At 42.2% G+C, this 18,401-nt stretch overlaps 1 protein-coding gene across 3 annotated transcripts in view; it reads left to right on the plus strand.

Annotated features, from left to right (window-relative positions):
- The window catches only part of LRRK1 (leucine rich repeat kinase 1), a 130,240-nt gene that overhangs the window by 23,700 nt on the left and 88,139 nt on the right, over positions 1 to 18,401 (plus strand). Inside the window, exon 1 of one of the 3 annotated variants that reach the window (XM_021098590.2) lies at positions 16,894 to 17,063. The exons of the other annotated variants lie outside the window; for them this stretch is intronic. The gene's annotated coding sequence lies outside the window, so the exon portion shown is untranslated. Of the gene's footprint in view, positions 1 to 16,893; positions 17,064 to 18,401 lie in introns of those variants that run through there. 3 annotated transcript variants of the gene reach the window in all.

The following is an 18,401-nucleotide window of genomic DNA, read 5'->3' on the forward strand; positions in this document are numbered from 1 at the left end:
TTTAACCTCTTTGTGTCTTGGAGCTGCACCCTCTGCTTGGTCTGCCACATTGCTGATTTGTCCTCCAGTTCTGTCCATTCCACTCTGCCAAACACACACTGTGTTTTCCAGCTCAGCTCTTCCAATCTCTCAGCTTTGGAGTCAGTTCTTTTGAATGGATGCCTGCCTCCTCCTGTGTCTCTCCAAGACGTCAGTCATGTTTACCCTGAGGTCTTGTTCTTGCTTTAGTAACACTGGTTCTAGATGGAGATGGGCTCCTGAGATTCTGGGAAGCCGGAGCTGGAGATTCTGCTTAGGAAAGATCAGGCACTGACCCCCGTCTTTTCCTCCCAGATGAGGGACGTGGTTGCTTGATAGCAAATTTAATTATCAACCAAGAGTCCAAAGTTTGTCCACGCTCCCTTATCTTGGTGACTGGGTTATTTGTACAGATTTTCCCACTGAGCAGTCATGTAAGGGTGCAACAAGAGATGCAGGTTCTCAGATCCGGCAAGACTCTGCCTTGCCCGAGCATTATCACTGTCAACTGCTCACTTCCCCTTGAGGACTCTGAGGCCAAAGGGGGAACAGTAGGGGGGGTATGCCTTGTCCTGTTCTGCCCGGGAAGGAGTCAACCTGTTTTCAATGGAACTGGCTCCTTGACTGCATAAGCTGGTGACTTAATTTAGCTTTATTTTCCCTGTGTAGGGATGGGGGTGGAGAGGGGTCTCTTCCTGGCATCTCCAGCCTGCCTACTTGCAGGCTCAGTTGGTGGAGTTGGGTACTTCTCTTTTACGGAGTTCATCTTCCTCAAATGTTTGTGGGTACATGGTTGGATGTTGGTCTTTGTGTTCAGAATTCCCCGTAGCTGCCTGTGAACACAGCTTTGGACACTGCAGCCTGTGGAGAGGGGGGCAGGGAGACTGCAGTGGGCTGCCCTGGTTGGTGCTGGGGGGAGACTCCATCTGCCACCTGGTGTCACCTGCTTCCTCTCTAGCACACCAAGGACAGAACCGTCAGCCCCCGCACTGCCTGGCCCAGGCTGGAGAAGGGCTCACTGTGGGTCTTCCCTTCCCTCCATAGTCCCCTGCTGGTGACTTTGGGGGCCCTTCCTGCTTCCTCTATGCACTTCAGGAAGTCTCGGAGCACTGCTGAACCTTGCCCACTAAATGATGGTTTCTGGTCCTACTAGGTCTCCTTCTTGTTTTCTGTGCTAATATGGCTGGTTGGGTTTCTGTGCTAATATGGCATATATATATATAAAGGATTTAGGGCAGGAGGTGTGGCTCCAACCAGAGTTCAGTCTGCTATCTGGATCACATCTCCTCAGCATCTCTGTGGTGCGTAATTTTCAGGAGACACTGGGTAACCATGTCAAGAATGTGCACTTTGCAGTCAGAAGGAGCTGGGTTCAAATCTTGGTCCCCTGCACCCCAGTCCCCATCTGTAACACAAGAATGGTGAGAAAAATTTTCAGACTTCTTAGTACTGTGCTAAGTGCATTTGCTCAGTAGTCCCTCAATAAATTGCGTGGCTAAGAGTTCCCTTGTGGTGCAGCAGGTAAAGGATCTGATGTTGTCACTGCAGCTGTTTAGGTCACTTCTGTGGTTCGGGTTTGCCATATGCTGCAGGTGTGGCGAAACACACAAAAAATATGTAGCTGAAAATGATAATACTACGTGAATAAAAATGGGGAGGTCCTTAAAAATGGGGGGGATCTTTGATTTTATTGGGCTTGAAGCCATGGAAAGCATGGAATTTAAAATGTGGCCACATTTTCAAATGTGTATATCAGTGAAATGTGATGACTCCAAATCTAACCATCAAACTTGTTTTAATTAAGACTGTTTTAACAAAAACAACTCTGAAACAAAACAAAACAAAAAAAAAGACTGTTTTAAGTTTTAATTGAAAATGTTTTCATTCACGTCAAAATCTTTCATCACCTTTTCTTCAGAATGAATGCTCTTTTTTCCCTTTGGCCAAATTAGCAAAATCTGTATGTCTCAAAACTCCTGATAAAGCTTGAAGTTCTAACCTTCATGAGTATCTTTTAAATGTTCAGCTTTAAGCTGTCCACAGGGAGTGCCTCCAACACGGGTCATAGAGAAATAGTGAAAGCTGAGCCATATTTGGTGGGCAAAGGGCCACAGTAGCAGAGCCCAGCATTCTTGGGATATTTGCGGTTACTGAGAAATCATGGAGCATCTCGATTTAATAATCAGAATATCACTCATAAAAACATAGGGCTGTGTTGTTGCCTGGCCAGGGTTTGTATTCACTGAAGAGGTTTGTACTATGCAGGCAGGCACTTCCATAGAGGAAAATAACTGTGAATGTGACAATCATGGAGCAGTCCAGGTCCAGCTAAGCCACAGGCTGCGAGCCTGGCTGCAGAGGAGCACGGCACCCAGGAATGTAAACTCTGGCTCAGACTGAAGATCTCAGCGTTTTTGTCTGGGGCAGTGGGTCGAGGCGGCAGGCCTTCGCTTCTGTTAAGCATTATCTCTTATACAGATGCATTTGTGGCATTTGCTTTTAGCCTTTCAGAGACCACATTGTAATCACCCAGGGGTTCCCCTTAAATTGCCCCATTAAGTGCATCACCTTATAACTGCGAGCTACAGGGGACCCCATTCCTGGCTTTTCGCTTTCAAATTTGGAAGGCAGATGGCAGGCCCACTATCAAGGCAAATCAGCTGGAGTCCATTTTTGATGTTTGAACTTGAGGGTGTGTAACTCTGCCTGAAAACAAGCAGGAAAAGGAAGAGCCAGTGACTTCATGTATTTGCCCCGGCCAAGATCTTCAAACTTTCCTTGTTGAATAGCGTCGCACAGCTCGAAAACCATAAGTAACAGTTTATGATTCTTTGATTTTGCATGCTCCCAGAATGTCTTTGTGTCCCAGCAAAACAAATATAGATGCATATTTTCCCCTCTTTTACACAGCATGTAGCTGATCACACTCACTGTTCTGTACCTTGCCTGTTTTAAATGCTGTCATCTCACCATCATTCTTTTGACACCTGTGTAGCATTCTCTTGTATAGATGTACCTCAGTCATGTAAGCAGTCTCTAATGGGCATTTGAGCTGTTCTTTTTTATTTTTTAAGGCCACACCCAAGGTATATGGAAGTTCCTGGGCCAGGGATTGAATCCGAGCCACAGCTGCAACCTATGCCACAGCTGCGGTAATGCCACATCCCTTAACCACTGTGCCAGGCTGAGGATCAAACCGGGGCCTCCCGCAACAACCCAAGTTGCTGCAGTTGAATCTTTTTTTTTTTTTTTTTAGGGCCACATCTATGGCATATGGAAGTTCCCAGGCCAGGGGTCAAATCAGTTACAGCTGCCAGCCTATGCCACAGCCACAGCAATGCCAGACCCAAGCCACATCTGTGACCTACAACAAAGCTCAAAGCAACACCAGATCCTTAACCTACTGAGTGGGATCAGGGCTCCAGCCCACATCCTCATCGATACTAGTCGGGTTTGTTTCCTCTGAGCCACAACGGAAACTCCCTGCGGTTGGATTCTTAACCTGTTGTCCTACAGCAGGAACTTCTTGGGCTGTTCTTAATATTTTGATATAACAAATAAGACTGTAGATGTCTTTTCACTCATATACAAGCATAGCTACACAATATATGCTCAAAGTGATGTGTCAAAGGACAATGTGCTTCTAAAAATCTTCCAGAGAGTGCCAGATTGCCCTCCATGGGAGTTTTTCCAGTTTATCCCCATCCCTCACAATGAATGGGCTTGTCTGTTTCCCTATAGGCCTGACAACAGTGTTTGTTATCAAATTTTTGGTCTTTCCAAAACCAAAATCTGATGTGTGATAAATGGTGTCTCAGTATAGTATCTATCTACCTATCATTGCCCTTATGATAAGTGGGGATTAGCATGTTTTAGTCTGTGTCAGAGATGGTTATATTTATTGTTTTGGAACCCTCTCTTCATAACTTTTGTTTATTAATCTAGGACCTCTTTGCGTCGACATTGTATCTAGTGGGTATTAACACGAAACTAGATGCCCTATTAAGATCCACTTATAAGCCCAGAAGGACTGAAGTGAGAACTTTGAATGTCCAAGGGGGCTGTAAGTAGAAATGTTTTGCTTTCTTTTCTTAATTATTGAATTAATATAAATGAAATATACACTGTCTAGGGGAAATAATGATAAATATACAGGGCCCACATGAAAGAAACTTTAAACCTTAGACATAAGAATATTTAAATAAATCTGGTAAGGGATTAATATCCCAAATATGTCAAGCAGTCACACAACTAAATATAAAACAAGCGAATTTTAAAAATGGGCAGAGGATCTGAATACGCATTTTTCCAAAGAGGACATGCAGATGGCCAACAGGCATATGAAATGATGCTCAACATTGCTAATCATCAGGGAAATGGATATCAAAACCACAATAAGATATCATCTTATACTGTCAGAATGGCTGTCATCAAAATGTCTACAGATAAATAAATATTGGTGAGGATGCGGAGAAAAGGAAACCTTTGTGCTTTATTGGTGGGAATGTAAATTGGGGCAGCCACTATGGAAAACAGTATAAACATTCTTCAAAAAATTCAAAATAGGGTTACCATATGATCTAGCATTTCTACTCCTGGGTATATATCTGAAGAAAATGAAAACACTAATTCAAAAAGATATATGCACCCCAATATTCATAGCAGCATTATTTACAGTAGCCAAGATATGGAAGCAAATTGTGTCCACCAACAGAGGAATGGATAAAGAAGATGTGCTACACACACTCATGCATTCATACACATACACAATGGGAAATTTTTTTTTTTTTTTTTTTTTGCCTTTTAGGGCTGCACCCATGGCACATGGAAGTTCCCATGCTATGGGTTAAATCAGAGCTACAGCTGCTGGCCTGCACCACAGCCACAGCAACATGGATCCAAGCCACATCTACAACTTACCCCAGAGCTCACGGCAATGCAGGATCCCTGATCCACGAAGCAAGGCCAGGGATTGAACCCGCATCCTCATGGATACTAGTTGGATTCGTTTCTGCTGCACCACAATGGGAACTCCCACAATGGAATATTAATCAGCCATAAAAAATGAAAATTATGCCATTTGCAACAACATGCATGAACTTGGAGGGTATTATGCTTAGTGAAATAAATCAGACAGAGAAAGACAAATACTGTATGTTTTCACTTACATGTGAAATTTAAGAAATAAAACAAAGGAACAAATATAACAAAACAGAAACAGACTCGCAGTTACACAGAACAAATTAGTGGTTACCAGAGGGAAGGGGGTGGGGGAGGAGCAAGATCAGAGAAGGAGGTAAAAACTACTAAATATGTAATAAATAAGATACAATGATGTAATGTACAGCACAGGGCATATAACTCATATTTTATAATAAGTTTAAGTGGAATATAATCCATAAAAATAGAGAATCATTATGTGGTATACCTTAAACTATTATAATATTGTAAATCAACTATACTTCAGTTTTAAATATTGCCTTCTTGTATAGGAAGACGACATTGTAAATATGTCAGTTCCCCACATGTTGATTATATAATTCAGCGCAATAGCAATTAAAATACAAACAGGATTTTTTTTGGAATACGAATCAAGAATAATAAAATCTACCTAGGAAAGTAAACATATGAGAATGGTCAAGAAAATTCAAATGAAGAGGAGGTCATTTGAGAAGAGTAGGGGAGATTAGTTCCATCATATGTTAGAATTATTACAATGCCATAGTAATGAAGTCAGTTAGAGACTGGAAAAGAAAAGGGGAGGAAATGCAATGGAACAGAAAAGCAACTCAAAAATAGACCAGAATGCCCACTGATTTTGCTTTACTATTTAGGATTTCAAATTAGAGCAAAAAAGAAAGTTTACTTGGTAATAGGATAAAAGTAACATATTGCTCTCTTACTTCCACAACAAAATCAATTTCAGATGAATCAAATATTTAAACCTAAAAATGAACACCACTAAAAGTCTAGAAAAATGATAAATTAAAATAATTTTGGATGGAGGAAGGACTTTTTCCTAAGCACGGCATAAAAACCAGATATCATAAAGAAGATTAATAAGTGTGATTACTTAGCAATTAGAACTATTCTGCAGAAAAGCCTCTCAAGTGACAGGTGAAAACTGTTTTCAACATATCCCACAAAGAGCACTGGCTGATCAATTATATAAAGAATAGTCTAATTTTCAAGTGAACCAAAAAAATGGAATTAGAGAGGTCCTTGAAAAAGATAGAAATGATGGGTGAACATGAAATGCCCTTCATATGGAAAGGAACCGAAACCAAACCCAATTGTGAGGTGTGTTACTTTGCTTTTTAAATTAAAAACATTACTTAAGGCAGCAAAGATACAATTTTTGCTCTACTTTTCATATTTTACTTAAGTAAGGATATAATTGGTGCAACTTCTGGAATACCAAATTGGCATTCCTTATAGACGTTAAGACTGGATATATCCTCTGCTTCTTCCACTGGTAGGAATTTAACCTGGACATAGAGTTCACAGGGGAGAAATGCACACATAGGGATGTTCGGGGCATCACTGAAGAGAATATAAAGAACTAGAAATGCCCTAAATGTCCATCCATGAGGACAAAAGGCTACCATGAAAAATGATATGCTGAATCTCCATGTGCTGATACAAAAGAATGCTGAAGTGGGGAAAGCAAGCTGCAGAACATAATCATAGTATAATCCATTATTAAAAAGGAAAAAGGGGAGAAGTGAATATTTATGTAAGATCCAGGGAAATCACTCATGGCTTCTGTGTTCCAAGGTGACTCCAGCCTGGAAGCTTAAAAGAAAATTTTCAAAAAGCTTAAATCTGGAGTTCCTGCTGTGGTGCAGTGGGTTAAGAACCCATCATTGCAGCGATCTATGGTGTAGTTTGCAGCTGTGGCTCCGGTTTGATCCCTAGCCCAGGAACCTCCATGTGCCACCAGTGCAGCCAAAAAAACAAAAACAAAACCTTCACATCTTTACTAAAGTTTCTTGACAGAACATCCACAGGGGATTCCATTGAAGCACACAACCAAGCCTTTACCCAGATCTTGCCCTCTAAGTTCACAAATTGCAGTCTCCGTCCAGTCTCTGATCTCTCACTGTCCGGAGACCCCCAGGCACTTCCGCTAAAGCCAGCCTATCTTGCTTGGTGAGTGTATGTGTCTCTCTGCCCTGCCCGCCCTGCACCAAGAAAGTGCACCCAGACTTTGCCTGGGAGGATGGGGGGTGGGGCGTGGTGGTGGAGGCAGGACACCATTCCTGCAGGTTCTTTCCCCACCATCAGTACTTAAGCATGCATGGAGATTATGGATGGGCCTGGGAAGAATCCTTGGCAGTGACCCATAGGCATGGTGGCAGGGATGTGGGAAGCAAGCCTTTCCTTCTTCCATGAATCAGTGTCACTTTCTGGTCAGAGTCAACCGAGCACAGGTGCTACAGTTCCTCCGATACACTGCATCAGAGCTGCCACTTGGGGAATAGTTCAGACTCCTCATTTGACCTCAGCAGAGACTCTGCCTTCCCAGCTCTAAGATGGAGTGAGCAGATCCAGCACACAGAGCCACTGGGGGCTGACATGTTGCATGCCCCACCCTGGCGGGGGAAGTAATAGAAGCTTCCCTAAGAATCATGGAACGGTAGGAGATGACTTCCAAGTATATAGAACTCTTTCCCTTTCCTTCTTACTTCTGCATAGGATTCTGCTGTATGGATGTCCTATAGATTCTTAGCTGGTTCTTTATAGATGGACATCTGGATTGTTTCCCTTGAAAATGATGCAGTGAATAGTCTTAAGTAGACATTACTTTGCATGTTTGCTGTTGTATCTTTTTTTTTTTTTAATTTTCCCACTGTACAGCAAGGGGATCAAGTTATCCTTACATGTATATATATATTTTTCCCCACCCTTTGTTCTGTTGCAACATGAGTATCTAGACATAGTTTTTGATATAAATTTCTAAAAGAGAGTGTTGGGCTAAGATGGAAAATGCACATGTAATTTTGCTAGATATTAGTAAATTCCCCTCCATAGGGGTTGTGCCATTTTGCATTCCCTCCAGCAATATAAAAGCATGCCTGTTTCATCATATTAACCTTTTGTGTATAAGCTGAAATTTTCTAATGTGTCGTTTGTCTTTTCTCTAGTTTGTGTGTTTGGGGACATAAGAGTTTTTTGTGAGGATTTTTCCATATGTGTTTAAATTTTGTTTGGCCATAAAACAAGCCTCAACAAATTTAAAGGGATTAAAATAGAATAAAATATTTTCTCTGACCACAGTGGTTTTCAAATTAGAAATCAATAATAGAAGGAAATTTGGGGGATTCCCAGCTATGTGGAAATGAAGCAGCATGTTCCTTAATAACCAGTGAGTTAAGAAGAGATCACAAGGGAAATTAGAGCATACATTGAGGTGAATGAAAAAAAAAAAAAAAACACAACATACTAAAACCAAAGTTGAAAGTTTGAAAGTTTTAAACTCCTGTGGGATACAGATATAACAAGGCTTAGAAGGAAATTTACAGCTATACCCACCTATATTAAAAAAAAAAAGAAAGATCTCAAGTCAATAACTGAAACTTCTACCTTAAGAAACTAGAAGGCAAGCAGAAGGAAGAACAAAGATAAGAGCAAAAATAAATGAAATAGAAACTAGAAAAACAACAGAGAAAGTCAGTGAAACCTAAAGTTGGTTCTTTGCAAAAATCAACAATATTGACAAATTTTCACTTAGAATGACCAAGGAAAATGAGAGACAAGGCTCAAATTACTAAGATCAGGAATGAAAAAGGGACATCACTAACAATTATACATAAATAAAAAGTATAAGAGAATACCGTAGACAATTGCACGCCAAACAATTAAATACACTAGATGAAGTGGATATATCCTTAGAAAGACACAATCTACCTAAACTGACTCAAGAAAGAATAGAAAATCTGGACAGACTTATTACAGTTGGAGAAATTTAATTAATGATTTTTTTAAATGCCCCACAAGGAAAAGTCAGGCCCAGATGGCTTCACTGGTTAATTTTATTCAACATTTAAAAGAAGAATTAGCCTCAAACTCACAAACTTTTCCAAAAAGTAGGAGAGGATAGAATTCTTCCCAACTCAATCTGTGGGTCAGAAACCAAAACCAGACAGTGACAGTACAAGAGAACTACAGACCAATATCTCTTATGAATATTGATGCAAAAATCCTCATTAAAACACTAGCAAACCAAATCCAATAATATATAAAGAGGATTATATACCACTATTAAGTGGAATTTATCCCAGGATTGCAAACTTGGTTTAGCATCAATCAACATAAGCCATCATATTAATAAAGGAGAAAAAAACAAGTGATCATCTCATCAGGCACAGAAAATGCATTTGACCGTATTCAACACCCTTTGATGATAAAAACACTCAATAAACTAGTAATAGAGGGGAACCTCCTCAACCTGATAAAAGTTAAAATCCGCAACGGGCTGCACCCATGGCATATGGAGATTCCCAGACTAGGGGTCGAATCAGAGCTGCAGCTACCAGCCTACACCAGAGCCACAGCAATGCAGGATCTGAGCTGCATCTGTTACCTACACCACAGCTCATGGCAACACCAGATCCTTAACCCACTGAGCAAGGTCAGAGATTGAACCTGTATCCTCATGGATACTAGTCGGGTTTGTTAACTGCTGAGCCACAAAGGGAACGCCTTCCATGTTCTTCTTTTGAGGATGCTCTTGCTGAACTTGATCCCTGAGCTGGGCTGCTCACTCCTCTGAGAGGAATCACTTAGCATTCAGTCCTAACACCTTTCCCTGGAGAAAGTAGCAAATCGCTTGTCAGGCTTTTGATTATAGCCAGTTTTTACGACAGTAATTATTCCCATCGAGGATTTTATAGTGATTAACCAGACAATTAGTTCTGAATACTGTCTCAGGATTTAAAACATTAACTAGGAGGTCTCTGGTGGCTCAGCAGGTTAAGGATCTGGCATTGCAACTGCTATGTCTCGGGTCACTGCTCTGGCATGGGTTCAATCCCTGGCCCAGGAACTTCTGCATGCCATGGGCATAGGAAAAAACAAAAGCATTAAAAAAAAAAAAAAACTATATTACTATAAGCTTATGTCTTACTTAGGAATATTAACAGGCATCTCCCATGATGTTTAGCAAAATCTTTGCCATGGTATGAATGTATCCTATCAAAATTCATATGTTGAAACCTCATCCCTAAGGTGATGGTAGGTGATTAGGTCAAAAGAATGAAGTCCTTGGGAATAGGATTGTGATCTTATAGGAACAATTACACAGATCTCTCTGGCCCCCTTCATCCCATGAGTTATGAGAGGTCATCCACCCTGAAGAAGGCCTCACCTGGCCAGGCTGACACCCTGATCTTAGACTTCCAGCCTCCAGAACTGTTAGCAATGAGTTTCTGTTGTTGATAAGCCCCCTAGTCTATGGTATTTTGATACAATGGCCTGGACAGATAAGATCATCTTTTAAGAAGCTTTGTTAAAAGAACAAAATAATGCCATTTGCAGCAACATAGATGGAACTAGAGACACTCATGCTAAGTAAATTAAGTCAGAAAGAGAAAGATAAATACCATATGATGTTACTTATATCTGGAATCTAATAGACCGCACAAATGAACCTATCTGCCGAAAAGAAACAAAGTCATGGACTTGGAGAACAGACTTGTGGTTGCCAAGGGGAAGGGGGAGGAGGTGGGATGGACTTGGAGTTTGGGGTGAGTAGATGCAAACTATTGCATTTGGAGCAGATAAGCAATGAGATCCCTCTGTATAGCACGGGGAACTATATCTAGTCACTTGTGATGGAACATGATGGAGAATAATGTGAGAAAAAGAATGTATTTATTTATATATATATATATGGGTCACTTTGCTGTACAACAGAAATTGACAGAACATTGTAAATCAACTATAATAGAAAAAATATTTAAAAAAAAAAAAAAAAAAGGAAGCTTTGTTAACCAGAATGCACTCTAAGGCCACTCATTTGAAGCTTGGCTCACTACTGAGCAGCATTTTTATATCAGGGCACTGTCAGGTTAAACAGCGCAGGCTCTTCATTTTGGCTGTAGTGTTTATACCAAACATATATTGAGCTTTGGCTGAGTGCTGGGCAGCATGCAGGGGCCTGGCTATGCCCACTGGCTTATATTGCCCTGTCTGGAGTTGATATCCATGCATCTTGGGTGCAACCCCTGAGAGCCCAGTGCTGGTGCTGGAGACCAGCCTTTTGTCTCTCACTATGTGGTCTGCACCCACAAATATTAGAGTAGAAAAATCACCAACTTCTTCCTTTGAACTGACCTGATTTATCTCAGATGCCTAAGGAGTAAGATGAGAACCCCAGACTTGATATTTCTTAGACATGGGCCCAATTCTAACATCATTTCAAACAATAAAGAGCTAGCCTTATCTGGAGCCCACTGAATGCCATACTTTGATTCATTGGGGAAATGCAAATCCAAACCGCCATGAGGCAGCCCTCACAACCATCCATCTCAGGGAGCCACTACCAGCATCTTCAGGAGACACAGGGGGCGATAGAAACACACACGCCCAGCTGGGTGCTTGCAGAAGGTAACATGGTGGCAATGCCCCTCCACTTCCTTCATGGCTTTCTGTGCTCTCAGTGTGTATGACTAAGGCCTGGGATACTTCTATGAATCGGAAAGCCCCAGAGTATTATCTTGAAACAGTCTAATCATTGGCCTGGTGTGAACCCTAGCACACTGTCATGCTGAAGCAGCCAGACTCTACAGTAGGAGGGATGGAGGCAGGGCAGTGGGGCCAAAATGAAGCCATTGGTGGAAAGAAAAACCTGGAAGGAGCTGAAGCTGTTTTCTTCTTTTACCTGGAGAGCCCTGTGCCCTGTGACCATCCTTTCTGTATGTGTGTGGCGGGGAGGTGGGGGGAGGTGTCTTTTTAGGGCCGCACTTGCAGCACACGGAATTTCCCGGGCTAGGTAGGGGTCAAATCAGAGCTGCAGCTTCAGGCCTATACCACAGCCACAGCAATGTTGGATCCTGAACCCATTGAGTTAGGCCAGGGATCATACCTGCCTCTTAATGTATATTAGTCGGGTTCTTAACCTGTTGAGCCACAATGGGAACTCCCTGTGGCCATCCTGAATGATACTGTGGAGGGGAAAGATGTGAGTGAACCCTTCCCTGATACACAGAGAGCTCTGGAGGGCCAGCGAACTGAGTTCAAGAAGCCATTGATGTGCACCTGCTGTGAGCGGCACCATTCTGTGGGACACAGTGCTGAGGGAGGTAGCGGGCCCAGTCTGCCTGCGCCACCAGGCAGAAAGGAGGCAGACAGACACTTGCAAGGGCAATGATCCCAGTCAGGCTGGGTGCAGACAAAGGGAAGAGAGGGGGTACCCTGCTGGGCCAGGAAGCAGGGCAGGGGTAGGGCTCCCTTCAGGTGGGGGGCACACAGAGTGATGGCTGAGGGAGCCGGGGTCCACAGAGGAGATGGGAGTGCAGTGTGGGTGCCTCCTGGGTGCCTGAAGTGGAGAGGAAGGGGCAGGCCCACTGGAAGTAATCCGCAAGTGGGTTCTGGTCCATTTATTTGAGGGGCATGCATTTTGCAATATTTTTTACGTGTGTCGTTTTTTTCTTTGGAGGTTTTTGTTTTCGTTTTCATAAGAGGATGAGATTCAGTCATCTCAAATACTTGCCAAGACCATGCAGCTGTTAGGCAGTCAACTGGGACTTGAACCCAGGCCTTATCATTCGAGTATCACCATGTGTGTTAGCACAGTTCATAGTTCTCGGGTAAAAGACACTGCTGGAAAAATCTTGGTGCCTCATCCTCAATTTCCCTCTGGACTGAGATATTTTCTTCTTTCCCTGGGTCCATCTTTGCCAAGAGGAAGTTGGATTCAGTTAGAAATTTCACTTTGTTAATCTGAAAAGTGTATTTTTAAAAATGTTTTTTTCCTCTTTAGGGCTGCACATGCAGCACATGGAGGCTCCCAGGCTAGGGGTCAGATAGGAGCTACAGCTGCCAGCCTACACCACAGCCACAGCAATGCAGGATCTGAGTTACATCTGTGACTTACACCAGATCTTTAACCCATTGGGCAAGGCCAGGGATCAAACCTGCATCCTCATGGAAACTAGTCAGACTATTAACCCATGGAGCCACAGTGGGAACTCCTGAAAAGTGGGGTTTTTTTTTTTTGATTTTTTTTATTTTTGCCTTTTCTAGGGCCGCTCCCACGGAATATGGAGATTCCCAGGCTAGGGGTCGAATTGGAGCTGTAGCCGCTGGCCTACTCCAGAGCCACAGCAACGCAGGATCCGAGCCATGTCTGCAACCTACACCACAGCTCACGGCAACGCCAGATCCTTAACCCACTGAGCAAGGGCAGGGACCAAACCCACAACCTCATGGTTCCTAGTCGGATTCGTTAACCGCTGAGCCACAACGGGAACTCCAAAAGCGTATTTTTAAAAACTATTTTTGCCACTGTAGCCATCGCAGAGAAATAACTGGAAAATAGAGGAAAGGGGGAAAGATCAGCTCAAATTCCATCACATAAGAAAAACCAAATTATCACCTGGGATCTTCCCTTCTGGTCATTTTTCCAGTATTGCAGGGTCCCTCTTGAGCTCAGTGTGATAAGCACTTTAATACATTTGATAAGTATCAAAACCACCATTTTTTGCTATACTAAACAGTACTGCAATCAGCATCTTCATGCATATTGCCCCCCCCCTTTTTTTGCATAGAATTATTCCCATGGAGTCACTGCCTAGAAGCAGGATTGCTATGACAAAGGCTGACCCAGCTCTCAGTGGGCCCAGCCCACAATCCCCTCCCCAGAGGTCAGAGTATGACTGTTTCTTTGTATATCTTCAGACCGTAGCATTTTATATTATGTGGGTGAGTATTAAATAAAGAACTGTCTTACTTCTGGGATTTTTGTTTCCTCAGAAGTATGGTTCTTCTTTCTCAACCAACTCAGTGTCTGTTGACCATTCCAGGTCTCTTGAGCATGGATTTTGTTGTAGATGCTTAAAAGTAAAATCTGGGGGAGTTTCCCTGTGGTGCAGTAGGTTAAGGATCCGGTGTTGTCACTGCTGTGGCTTGGGTCACTGCTGTGGCAAGTGTTTAATCCTCAGCCTGGGAACTTCCATATGCCGTGGGTGCAGCCAAAAAAAAAGAGAAAATCTGAGAAGAATACACCTTCACACTCTAGCTCTTCCTGCCTGTCTCAGCAAAGTATATCCCCAGCCTCTGGTTCTGCAGATAGTAGGTATTGAATATTTGGAGAATGAATGAGCAATAAATAAACACATTTTTGGAAGAGGAACTAAGCTTTGGAAAGAATTCATTTTTGTAGCTTTGTATTTTGATATGTCTCTTCTACTGCTGCAGAAAATTCATGAAGGAATTGGTTTCCATTTCCTCTCTGGTTTTTCCATCTAATGAAATAGAATCACCTCACCTTCTAGTTCCACGTGTTTGCCAAGTGCATTGCATTCTGAATAAGTGTTCCATGTTTGGTTGGGTGCACCCAGCCTGGAAAGTGGGAGGTTGTACTTTAATGACTGGTGCCAAGGGTCCAGGTCCCAGCTCTGCTCTTGGGGTCTGAGTGAAGGCAGCTTCTCTAACCACCAAGGGTCACCTTGTGGAAAGTGGTGATGAGAAACCCTGCCTTGCATGGGTGTTGAGAGGAAGGCAGATGTCGTATAGCATCTGGGAGTACTCAATAAATGGTACCAAATGGTATCAGTGGTACCATAAATGATACACTAAATATTCTCATAGACCCCTGTATTTCTGCTTTTAAGGTCTGCAACATCTTTGCCAGTTACTGCCCCAGGAAATTTTCTTGTTCCCCCCTTTTTTCCCCCAGAGCAACTGAGTTAATTCTTAGTATACCCAAGAGCAAAAAGTTTCTTTAGTTTAAATAATACCATCAAAGAACTAGTTCATTACATTAGATTGAAAGTAATCAACTTTGTGCTGGATCCACTTCATCTTTTCCTTAATTCTTAAAGAAAAGGACTTTTATTTTTCTCATCAAGTGTCCTTTGATTTTGGAATTAAGAAAAAGATGAAGACACAGAAAAACACAAATTGAAAAAAAAAAAAAAAAAGAAAAACCTGATCATTTCACCTGCTGCCATCATTTATATGTGTCCCTCAGGTCTTCTTTCTAAACAGGGAGAGAGAAACAGACTAAATTTTGTAAACAAAAATAATACACTGTGCTCATTAGACATCTTTTTTTTTCCCCCCAAAGCATTTTAATGACACATCATGTACCAGCTTGGAATAAACTTTTTCTCTTTTGCATGTTTTCAGATGAGGTCAGCTGACGTTATGTGTTGTGCATTTTTTCCGTGTTTCACTCTCTGTGCCCCCACATGCTACCTTTTAGCCTAGTGTTCTATAAGTATTTTTAGTACTTCTGCTTAGTCTCCATTACGATCAGTTTTAATGGCTGCATAGTAGTTCCTCATTTTGAAGTATCTCAAGGTACGGCTGTTTCAGTCCGCTCAGGCTGCTGTAACAGGTTGCCAGGGACTGGGTGCCTTAAATAACAGACATTTATTTCTCACATCTGGAGCCTGGGAAGTCCAGGGAGAAGGTGCTGGCAGATTCTGTTCTTGGCGAGGGACCACTTCTGTTGCAGACGGCCACCTCCTCATCGTGTCCTCACTAGGCAGTGAGCAGAGAAGCCAGCGTTCTCCTGTCTCTTCTGGAAGGGCACTCATACCATCCTGGTGGCTCCACCTTCATGACCTGGTCACCTCCCAGAGCCCCACCTCCTCCATCACCCTGGGCAATAGGGTTAAAACAGAAAGTGGGGGGCACAAACATGCAATCTATCCAAGTATTAAATTGGAAAGCAGAGCACCTTGTTTCTTCTGCAGGTAAATCCCTAGGACCAAAAACATGGGAGCCCTGCAAAACCTCTTCCTGTTGTCCTATCACTTTCTGAAACAGTCTTGTCATTTCCCCAAGCCTCCCACAATGACATATTACCAATTTCACCACACTCTGACCAGCAGTGAATATTAGCACTCATTATATTTTTTACCTGAGTTCCTATTGTGGCTCAGCAGATTAAGAACTCAGCTAGTTATCCATGAGGATGCAGTTTCAATCCCTGACCTCGCTCAGTGGGTTAAGGATCCAGGGGTGCCACAAGCTGTGACATAGTTTGCAGATGTGGCTCAGATCTGGTGCCACTGTGGCTGTGGTGTAGGCTGGCAGCTGCAGCTCCAATTTGACTCCCAGCCCAGGAACTTCATATGCTGCAGGCATGGCCCTAAAGAGACCAAAAAAAAAAATTTTTTTTTCACTGTGTCAGGTGGGCATAACATGGCATCTTATGGCTAATTGTATTTTTATTTCTAAAGAAAACCACAGTTCTATGTGTGATTTCCTTCTGCACAACCTGCTCGTAGCCGTTAACAGCCTAGATCCCTTATATTAGCAAAAATCCATTTCCAGTAATTTGGTGAGAATAGTCACAGGGGAGTTTTACATCTGTGCTGGGAGGCTTTGCTGATGGGAGAAATGCTCAGCCTCCATGCTGGAGCCAGGCTCTGCCTGAGTCAGGAGCCAGGCCCCTGGTAAATGGCACCTCTGGCTTTGCTTTCTTTTCTGGTGTTGGTTGGTCCAAGGGGCCCAGCTGGATGGGGCTGAGCACCAGCCATCTGGAGTCAGTGAAGAATTACTGCCCAGGGTCACCCTGAGGGCCATGTCGCCCTGCACACCCCCCAACCTCTGCCTCTTCCCTGAAGAAATAAAGGGTTGGATTTCACCGTAATGCGACCCACAGGAAAAAAAAAAAACTGCTGCTGAGGCTAAAGCCCTAGAGTGACAGCTGGCGAAGAGAGACGTATCCGTCTTGCTGAACCCAGGGCTACAGTGGGTGAGCCAGGAGGGTGTCGCCTCCGGGGAGGGACGACCCCCTACCCCAGGTTTTGGCCACACAGGGCCCCGATGGAGGATGGCACAGCAAGGTCGTTCAACAATATGACCAGGTCAGTAGCATCTAAGGCTACTCTTATTTATTCTGCAGTGAACTCTGGGTTGATAGATATATTTTTACTTTTTGCTACTCTATTGATGGAGGTGAATGCTATTTTAAAAGGTTATGGATGTCCAAGTAAATTATGGGTGTCTCTCCTAGGATGTACAGAGGATGCCACTGATTTTGAAGTAACAGAGAGCATTTGCCTTCTATCACACATGCTTTCTTTGATGGGGATGAGCGAGAGAATTAAATGTATTTTATACATACATACACACACACACACACACACACACACACGAGAACTGAAAAAATTCAAGTCACTTTCATATAAGCTCTCCATTTTCCCAGATACAGAGAAAAGAAGCAGTAGAGAGAGAATTTTATTCTGATTATTGGGTTGGGAGGAATGATTTAACAAGCACCGTTCTAGAAGAAAAGGTAAAAATGTCTCCTTAGGCTATAAGGACAGAACAGACTCAGCATCAGCAGACAAAGGACTGTCTTTAAAATGGGGAAGACCGCGGTGAACTGTTAGTGTAAGTGACATAGCTTTTACAGCCAGACATCACTAATATTCATGGAATTCTGTTTTATTACTTTCCCAAAATAGAAGAGAAGCATAACTTCTATTAGTTTTCCTGTACTCAGAATAATTTGGGTTTAAAACCTGAATTATAGAAACCACATTTAGATATATTGGCAACGAAAAACATTTCTTCTAGAAATGGCTGAATAGGTGAAACATAATGTTACTGAAAATATTTATAAATAGGATATAAAAAATGAAAGTGATTATCAAGGACTAAATGATGTTCTGGTTCTGCAGGTTTTTAAATATTTTTTTAACCAAATACTTCTTCATGTAATGAACTTGAATTTACTATTTGGGTCCAGGATATTTAAATTCCAGGCTGTGTAAATACTGAAGTTTATTACCAACCAGGAATGTGTTCACTTAGCATCTCACAGCTTATTGTGAATATTTCTTGTATTCTTGAGTAAGTCTGCATGTGCTGAGCCCATAACCCCAGCCAACCACTCCACTGACAGTTTCCCTTCACTAGTTCCTACTTCTAATTACTTCTAATTTACTCTTTCCTAAAAACAAACAGGCAACACCAACCAAACCTTAAAAAAAAAAAAAAAAAAAAAGAACTGTGCTCTTGTTTTCTCTTTCTTCATCTTTATTTAGGTACATTCTTTGTTGCCCATATTAACTTTGCATTAAAAGGAAGATGCCTATATATATATATATGAAATTTTCACTGCTGTTTAGGGAAATATTACCCATTGTAATAGAGAACAAAAAGGATATATCTTTAAATTTTAACAATGAATCATTCTA

Source organism: Sus scrofa, chromosome 1 (assembly GCF_054392235.1).
Source record: "Sus scrofa isolate SSC_HxYL_T2T_F1_AM1 chromosome 1, Sscrofa_HxYL_maternal_Yorkshire_Landrace_v2.0, whole genome shotgun sequence".
In the NCBI taxonomy this organism is placed as follows: Eukaryota; Metazoa; Chordata; class Mammalia; order Artiodactyla; family Suidae; genus Sus; species Sus scrofa.